General features: G+C 40.7%; 1 protein-coding gene across 8 annotated transcripts in view; it reads left to right on the top strand.

The window, feature by feature from the left end:
• Window positions 1–4425: 4425 nt before the first annotated feature.
• LOC106878079 (uncharacterized) overlaps window positions 4426–10014 on the top strand; it is a 498193-nt gene continuing 492604 nt past the window's right edge. For 3 of the 8 annotated variants that reach the window (XR_016243211.1, XR_016243205.1, XM_089357857.1), the window contains exon 1: window positions 8465–10014. This exon is cut by the window's right edge and continues 418 nt beyond it. The gene's annotated coding sequence lies outside the window, so the exon portion shown is untranslated. Of the gene's footprint in view, window positions 4650–8464 lie in introns of those variants that run through there. The other 5 variants (XR_016243210.1, XR_016243212.1, XR_016243208.1 and 2 more) reach the window with 4 other exon arrangements.

Here is a 10014-nt window from a genome sequence, read left to right as displayed (position 1 = left end):
GTGTGTGTGTGTGTGTGTGTGTGTGTGTGTGTGTTTTAGTGCCTTATTAATTTGACACACTCACCGATTTCCACTCATTTACTTATTTATACAATGACAAAAATGATCTAGATATTTATACAAATACAAAATGGGAAATTTCCACTTATATATATATATATATATATATATATATATAATTCAAATGCACAGAAAACAAAAGACAGACACAGGTGAGGGAACAACAAGCAAGTGCATTGCAACAAGAAAGTGTTCGGGAAAAATAGAAAAGCCTTTGACGTTTCGAGCCGCTTCTCTTCGAGAGAAAGGGATGACAGGAGAGACGGAGAGCGAAAAATAATGTCCTGTGTATGTGTGTAAGTGTGTGTGTGCGTGTATTTACGTCGGTAAATGCGCATATTCATCCATATTGGACAGACTGATTGCCGAAGACAATCGTTCATTGTGCTGAGTGATTTAAGAATATGTTAAGAAATCTAAAACTATGAAATAATGAATGTACGATTAAAGTGACGTCGTCTATTTTTGTCTTCGTCATGTCGTATATACCTTGTGCGTACAGGAAGATACACGACTATTACTGTATGAGTTAGAACTGTACACAGACTATCGTTATCCAGTTAGCTTCCAGGATTATGTTTAGTCGACCACTGTACTTAACACTGTTATCAGTTATAATATACTTAGTATATATACTGGAAAATTAAGAGAAACGCTAGTATAAATATATAGTTCCAACGTACGTTCCCACAATGCGGTTATTTGAAACTTGGTATTGGATGTTCTAAGGGCATTTTGATGCCCAAACGCAATGTGTCATCAAGGGAACATTTTATTGTATTTTGTTACAGTGATCAAATATCTGAAGTCAGATACTTCATATATAGTAATTAGTTCTACGAACATCTAAGAACTGTTCTAAATGTACGTATATCTAGATTAATATAAGATGAGTCAATGTCTATTATTCAGATTTTACAGTCATTTACAAAGCGTTTTAATGTTTATATACTTTTAAAATTTTGCAACAAATGATCACTGATAGCAATGTCTGTTCATAACAAAAAAAAAACAAGAACAAGAGAAACACAACTCGCTCCATCTTACAGTGGTATTTAAGATGATGGTGACGAAATCGAGATAGACAACGTAATTGAGACTGAAGATAACGAAACTGAGACTGCTGTTGACGGTGGAGGGAAAACCCTGTAACACACACACACACACACACACGCACACGCACACGCACACACGCACGCACGCACGCACGCACACGCACGCACGCACACGCACATACACACATGGACATAACAGAATAAATAGCCACCCCATAAAACATCGTTTTATGTTTAGTCAACTTGTAAAAGTTATATTCTTTATTAATTGACATTTTTGTTTCAGATTCTATATGTAACTGTTTAATCATGCCATGTACAAAAGAAGCTTTGGAACTGTCTGAAATTTCAAAGAAGCCGTATTGTGGGTTATTCTGAAGGTGAACATAGCGCAAATTCGCAGAAAACCGGATCCCGCTTTCTACAGTTAATAAAGGGATTGTGCAATTCACCAGAGAGGAGAAGGACTCCACATCACCTCGCCCAAATCAACTATGGCCCTCTGATAGGACTCTTCTCTTTGTTAAGAGAAGTGTGGAGGATAATCTTCGTTGCAAGGCCTCCGACATAGCAGAACAAGTTGACGTCACAAACTTGGTTACTATGGCAGAGCAGCAAGAAGGAAGCCATTTCTTCGACCAGCCAACATCAAGCGGAGAAGAGTCAATGGGATGGTGGAGGGGCCACTGGGATTTTGGGACACAGTCATATTCTCTGATGAGTTCTGATTTGCTGTATTTCCTGACAGTGGTTGAGTGTGGATCTGGAGACTGTGTGATCAAGAATTTGATGTGAAAAGATTGCAGCCAACTATGAAACACGGCAGTTATTCTGTGATGGTCTTGGGAGCATTTTGGGGCAATGGTTGATCAGAGCTGGTAGAGTGTGACGGAAATATAGACTCGGATAAATGTGTGACTATGTTGCAAAAAGGACTCCTTTGTACGTGGATTTGGTAAATCTGCTACCTCTAATATAGTTTACTTTTTTTTTACCATCGTGATTTAAAATATTTGACATAGAACAGAAGTAAACCATTGAATGCTAATCGGTTGTAATAAAGGTGTGACAATTACATCATCAATTCGTACGTATAGCGACTCATGTTTATTGTAAGAAACAAGCATTGAAACGAAGGTACTGCCACCCATCACTTACAAGCGCTAATTATTTTAGTTGCCAGACATAAACCCTATCTCAGTTCCTTCAGCAAAATATCTAAAATGTGCTAGATGGAGAGAGGGCTGCTTTAGCATCCGACTGGTGCCAACTGCAGCTAACTACACTTGAACAGTGTAGTTGAAGTGTCTTGCTCAAAGACATTACTTGGTCAAAGAATCGGACCTGCATCCTACTGGTCATGAACCGTACAAAGGTGGCGAGTTGACAGAATAGTAAGCATGCCGAGCAAAATGCTGGGCGGCATTCGGGTTCAAATTCTGCCGTGATCGACTTCGCTTTTCATCTGGTCGGAGTGGATAAAGTATGTAGCATTTGAGCACGTAACAGAGATTTCAGAGATTTCATGCCTTCTGCCAGTAGTAGAAAGGATTATGAGCCATGCATCCTCACCACAAGTCCACTCGTTCTCAATAATACTAGCATTAAAGCTTTGTTTATTCCTTATAAGTTTTGCAAAGCAAACTTTTTTTTTTTTTTTTTTTTTTTTTTTTGTGTGTTTTTTTAGATAACTCAGTCAGAGGTATCTCGAAATTTCCTATGGAAATTTGTGCTTTCTGAGTTTGTACTTATGCGTTTGTGAGCAGCGAAAACATTTATGTATCTGTATACATGTGTGTGTGTATATATATATATATATATATATATATATATATATATATATATATATATATATATATATATATATATATGTATATATATATATATAGATAGATATATTCATGCATACATGCTTAAAAACATACACATATATATACAAAATATGTGTAAATGTGAATTTGAGTGTGTGTGTGTCTTCACAACACACTACATATTAGCACAATGCCAAATACTTCAAGCTGTCACCTTCCAGACACTATGGCACTTCAAGTCTGCTGACTATCCGGAGCACCGCCAGGTTCTTACTCTGCATGTATGTATGTATGTATGTACTATGAGCATCCACACAGTTTCTTTTTAACAAATTCATCCACAAGGAATTAGTTGACCTGGGGCGATATGAGAATATACTCGCCCAAAGTACTGCGCAGAGAAGCTGAATCCACAACCACATGGTTGTTTCAAGGCGAGCTTCTTTGCAACATAGCCAAAGCCTATTTTGAGGGGGTTTCCTCAGAAACAAGAGCCTGTCTGTGTGCAAGACCGTAGCAGGTCCCTTTCTATATGACAACGGTTCGCAACCGGGGTCCATACAAGATTTTTAGGCGTCCATGTAACAAAATAGTAATTTGGGGATCCAAAATAATATTTTAAGGGCCTCTGAACAAAGTTTGCTTTAGATGTATGTATTAGTATGTCTTGCAAGAAAGGACTAGGCTTCTTTCTCTAACGTCTTACATAATTCAACTATGACATGTTAATATGTGAGAAGCAAAATAGGAATTTTTAAAGAAGTTTCTATAAAAATAGTCTTTAAACATCGAATGGCTATTTGGGGTTCACCAGAATAAAACGGTTATCAAAGGGAGTCCATAGATGAAAAAAGAAATGGTTCAGAACACCTGCTCTGTGAGAACATGGTGATGTCTAAACAGCTTGATGTTTCTCTTTAACAGGTTGTAAGAACCGGGTCCCGTAAAAGCGTCACCCACAGTGGGGCCGCCCTTCTCGCCCTTCCCAAACGCTACGCTACTTCCGCAGCTATTCTACTACCACCATTACACTACAATCACAACCACCACTGCAGCTAAACTAGTACCACAAACAACAACCATATGGTTTCGGTAGTAGCATAAATGTGGTAGTGTGGTCATAGTTGGGTTCGTTATAGTAACGCAGTGTTGCCGTGGTTGGGATGTAGTGAATGTTTTCGATAACAATGTAGCTGCGGTGGTAGTAGACTAAGTACGATATAATGCAACAATAGTAGTAGCTGCGGCAGTAGAGTACATGTAGTAGTAGTTGTAGTAGTAGTAGTAGTAGTAGTGCATTTCTGCGAATATAGTGGTGGTAGAGGTGACTCCGTCATAGTTAGATGGCTGTGGTTGTTAAGCAATTATGGCAGTAGTGTAGCGGTGGTAGTGTAGTGGATGTACTAGTGCTGGCTGTAGTGGTGATGGCAATTGTAGTTATTACAGTGCTGGCTATAGTAGCGTTGGTAGGGGGGTAGTGGTGGTTGTGCTGTCGCCTGTCGTAGAAGATGCGGTGGTGGCGGCTTTAGTAGCAGGGGTGGTAATGCCTGTTGTAACTATAGTAGTAGTGGTGGTGGTGAGTAGAAGTGGTGGTGGTGGTGATGGTGGCGGTAAATAGAAGTGGTGGTGGTGGTGGTAGTATTGGAAGTAGTAGTAGTAGTAAGTATACATACCACAAACCTGGCTGTTTCCTTGTGGTCACAAGCAATACTAGGAGCTGAAGGTAAAGTCGAAGTCCAAATATATATATATGTATATATATACATATATATACATATATATATATATATATATATATATATATATATATATAAACTAGTGCGCATGTGTATGTAAGTGGCCAGGGTGTTGTAGCTGCATATCTCTCTCTATATATCATTATGTGCGTGTGATTGCTGTGTCTATTCGTGTATATTGATTTTTGAGTTTGTGTGCGTGTGTAAATGTAAATCTTAACCATCTTGTGTGTTTATCAGGCTATACGAGTGTGTACATGCGTGTATACTCAACTCTGTATTTTGATATATATATCCTTGTGCCTGCCTATGCGTGCGTGTGTGTGTGTGTGTGTGTATGCGTATGTTAAATGTATCTGAGTGTATGTTTTTATATATATACATCAGTATATTAATGCGTCTATGGTCTTGTACGTGCGTAGTTTTCTAAGCACTTAACGTAGGGTACGTTGTATGTATATGCGTGTTTGTGTATGCATGTGTGTATCTTTGTTTATATACATACTAGTATACGTTGATTAATGTGCGTGTTTATATGTGTTAACATATGTTAATATGTGGGTATTCGTGTGTATGTACTAGTGCATAATAATCTGTATGCTATCGAATTTTGATACCCGTGCATGCTTTCATATATATATATATATATATATATATATATATATATAATAATAAGGGTAGAAATTGATGTGTGTATATATATATATATATATATATATATATATATATATATATATATATATGTGTGTGTGTGTGTGTGTGTGTAATGTGTGTGTGTGCAAACTACCGAGATCGACTTTGCCTTTCATCCTTTCAATGTCGATAAAATAGATACCAGTCAAATACTGAGGTCGATGTATTCCACTTCCGCGCTCCTCTAAATATTGCTGGCCTTGTGCAGAAATTAAAAATACACACACACACACACACACACACACACACACGCACGCACACACACGTTTATTCAGTGGTGTTAAACTGAGTGACGGGTAAAGCCTATCGCCCATGAAATGATTAATTCTGGTGCTGGGGATCGAACCCAGGTTACCTGGGTTAAAACCAGGGATTCCTATATGCAGATGTTTGTGTAGTGTATCTCAATGTAATTTAGTTTGTGTGCAAGCATGCGTGTTTGCTTATATGAATCTTCGTCTTTCTTTTTTGTTTCTGCCGTTTGATTGGACTGCGGCCATGCTGGAGCACCGTCTTTAGTCGAACAAATCGACCGACTCCAAGACTTATTCTTTGTAAGCCTAGTACTTATTCTATCGGTCTTTTTTGCCGAACAACTAGGTTACGGGGGTGGGGTGTAAACACACCAACACAGGTTGTCAAGCGATGTTGAGGGAACAACTCCCCCCCCAACTGAAAGAAGCCCGTCGTATATATATATATATATATATGTACGACGGGCTTCTTTCAGTTTCCATCAACCAAAACCATCCACAAGGCTTCGGTCGGCTCAAGTTTTATAGTAGAAGACACTTGCCCAAGGTGCCACGCAGTGGGACTGAACCCGGAACCATGTGGTTGGTAAGCAAGCTTCTTACCAAACAGCCACTCCTGAGGGGCTTCCTCAGAGTTCCGCTCTACAAAATGGCAAGGCTTTGAAGTGCCAAGGAGTATACTAAAAATCCCCCTTGCCCAAAGTGCTGTGCTGTGGGGCTTGAACCCAAAATCAGTAAGTTACAAATTTAGCTTCTTAACCACACCGCCGTACCATGTTCTCATATATATATATATATATATGGGTATATATGTAAATGTGTATGCGCGCGCGTGTGTGTATATATATGTGTGTGTAGGTATGTGTGTGTGTGTGTGCGTGTGTTTTACGTATGCCGGCTTTTTACGTAACATGTGGCTGCGAGTTATTGCGTGTCATCACATCGGTTGCTTCTGTCGTTATATCGCATTATATATTGTTTGTTTATTGTTGTTTACGCTCAAGTTAACACTAATCGACTAGACAAACTTATGTTTACAATTCATGCATGACCCATCTCCGTATGCAATAAAGCCAAAACCACTTTATCTCATTCGGCTTTTTCTATGACAATAAGCTATGCATAAATGCGTGCGTGGCATTTACAAACGCGCGAGAGAAATATTACAGAGATTTTGCTGTTATTTCTAGCAAATCGTGCGACCACCTAGAGGATTTCCTTTGACTTATTACTGCGCTGCTGCTGTTGTTTTTGCTGTCGTTATTGTTGTTGTTGTTGTTATTTTTGCTGAACTTTAGCCCCAGGTTAGCTTCTAACCGAGTAGATCAATGCTCAAAGATGTTCCATTCCAGTCGTGACCATCCTGTATTATTCGTATAACAAGGACGGCATTATCCTTTGTCCATAAATTTTATTTTTATTCTAGTTCATTTTTTTTTTTTACACAGCATGTGATCTGAGAATGGAGATTTGGCTGCTGTTACTAGCAAATCAAGTCCACCTTGGCAGTATGGGTGAATGGTTAAAGTGTCAGTCAAAATTTCTGCGATATTTACTTACAGTCCTTCATATGTTCTGCGTTCGAATCTAGCAGATGTCAACTTTGCCTTTTATTCTACAGGGGTCGATAAAGCATTGGTGTTTGAAGGGGATTCCTATAATGGAGGGAATACTGTTAGTAGTTCCGTATGATTTTGAGAGAGATTTGGCTGCTATCTCTAGAAGACCTGACAATCCACATATGGGATTCCCGCGCCATTGTCGGTGCAGCGATGTTTGTACTGGCTGTACTGGTGGTTTTGTTGGTAGCGGGGTGGTTCTCATGATGGTGGCGGCGGCGGTGGTTCTCATGATGGTGGTGGAGGTGGTGGCGGCGGTGGTGGTTCTGATGATGCTGGTGGAGATGGTGGCGGCGGCGGTGGTTCTCATGATGGTGGTGGAGATGGTGGCGGCGGTGGTGGTTCTCATGATGGTGGTGGAGGTGGTGGTGGCGGCGGTGGTTCTCATGATGGTGGTGGAGGTGGTGGTGGCGGCGGTGGTTCTCATGATGGAGGTGGTGGCGGCGGTGGTGGTTCTCATGGTGGCGGTGGAGGTGGTGGCGGCGGCGGTGGTATGGTGGTGGTGGTGGCGGCGGCAGAGATGATCTGGGGGGAGGACAGTGGTGACAGAGGTGATTTTTGTGATGCTGGTGGTGGCGACAGTGGTAGTCCGCAGAGGTGGCGTGTGTATGAGGAAGGGACGGGGGGGTAGTGTTCGTGGTATTGGTGACGCGTATGGTGCCAGTGGAGATGGTGGTGACAATGGCGCCGGTGGGTGTTTGCGGTGGCGGCGGTGGCGCTTATGGTCGTGCTGATAGTGGTGGCGATGTGAGCGGTGGTGCTGGCGGTGGTGCCGGCGCTGGTACTGGCGGTGGTGCCGGTGGTGATAGTGGCAGCAATACTGTTGCATATTCAAGCTCATAGTCAAGGCTGGAGTGCTTTATTTGTCTGTCCCAGGTCAGACCCGATCGAGCAAAGTTGTAAGCAAGGTATTCCGACCATGACCATCCAGCCTGTTTAAATCGCCTTTACATTATCCAACATATCCCTTCTATTTAACACAAGGTGAGATTTTGAGGGAAATTTGGCTGCTACTTCCAGCATATCGAACAGTCAAATTAGAAACTCCATTTGTGACTCGTAGTCGTAGTAGTGAATTGGTGATGATTGTTATTGTTTGTAAGTTATAATTAAAACTGATCCAGATTTGACCATCACGTCTTATATTCAGAATGTATTTAGACTTACATTATCCATTGTGACTGTTGTTTCTAGCGGGCGAACGACGATGTAGAAACTTGTTTGGTTGCTGGCGTTACAGAGGTGACCATCTCGCTTTTTTTTTTTTTCAGAAGCAGAGCGAAAAGGACCAAGAAGGGTCTCCGTCGTTTCCCGGGTAAATGCGGGTACAATCGTAACAGGTGTGGAAAAGCTGCTCCCCCAGGACGCACGTATGAAAATTTCTTTTGGTCTTTGATATCAATTAATTAAGATAATTGCCTGAAAATAGTCTTTACGCGCCACCCGAGGAGCTGAAAAAATATTTCGTTTTCCCCATTTTTTTTCTTTTTCTTTTTTCCTTGTGATTTAAATAAAAATAAAAATAATAATAGTAACATACAATGCCACTGCGCGATTTTCATAAATGCAGAGGGGCACCCTAAGCCATATTATAAAGAGCAACCGTGTAATTTTTTTTTTCTATTTGCTTTCTTTTTTTTTCTTTTTAAACGCCGTAGAAAGTAGATTAAGGTAGATTTTAGCTGTTATTTCTAGCAAGTTGTGTAACCACGTAGAGACACCCTCGTTAGCTGACATTGTCGTTATAGTGGGAGTAATTGTGGTGTTGGTGTTGGTTTTGGTGGTAGAAGCTAGTTACGGCTAGTACTTGTTGCAGCAGCGGTGGCGTAGACCACGATTTCGGTGTTAGAGGTGGAACTGGTGTAGTTTCTAGTGAGAAACATGCGCTTTAAATACAACTGGAAGTTATTATACTTGTAGTAGTAGTCGCAGTGGTAGCCCTGACGTTGGTTGTCGTGGTAGTGGTAGTGTTGAAGGTGATGGTGCCGCCGTTGTTATTGCTAACAGTGGCGCTGGTGTTGGCGTTGGTGTTGGTGTTGGCAGAAAATGGCAGGCGAGGAAGTTAATTGTGACGGGTGTAGTAGTAGTAGTAGCAGTGGGAAAAGAGATCGAGAGAGAGTGAATTAAACAGAGGAAGAGAGGCAGAGCGTGAGAGAGAGAGAGAGACAGACAGACAGACAGAGATAGAGAGAGAAAGAGAGAAAAGTAGAGCGATTGCGAAAGAGTGGAAGAAAGTATATCGAAGAAGAAAAAAAAAAAGGGAAAGAGAAGTGAGTTGAAGGAGAGGGGGGAAGGAGGAGGAGGAGGAGGAGTAGGAAGAGGAAATGGTGTTGAGAATGGTGATGTTTTGCTCGGCAGCAGAAAAATGATGAAGCTATCGAGGCAAGTCGACGAAGAAGAAGACGACGACGAAGAAGAAGAAGAGGCGGAAGAAGAAGAAGAAGAAGAAGAAGAAGAAGAAGATAAACAAGGAGATGAACAAGAACGACAATAAATACTACAACCACAGCTGTAATCTCTCACCGACAACAATAGCAACACCAACAATAACAACTACGAGTACAAACTACTACTACTACCACTACTACTATTACCACTATTACTATTACCACTACTACTATTACGACTACAGTAAGTAAATAGAAGAAAAGAAAAAGACGGAAAAAAGAAAAAGAGGGGTGAAAATAAAGAAAAAAATATATATTCGCGTTGTTATACATCTTACCTGCAAAATAAATCACATTTTATAAAATCGACACTGCAAACCGCGCACATATATACATACA

This window comes from Octopus bimaculoides, chromosome 9, assembly GCF_046866305.1.
Source record: "Octopus bimaculoides isolate indiv1 chromosome 9, ASM4686630v1, whole genome shotgun sequence".
NCBI lineage: Eukaryota > Metazoa > Mollusca > Cephalopoda > Octopoda > Octopodidae > Octopus > Octopus bimaculoides.
The sequence above is the reverse complement of the archived record's forward strand: the minus strand, read 5'-3'. Positions and strand labels throughout refer to the sequence as shown.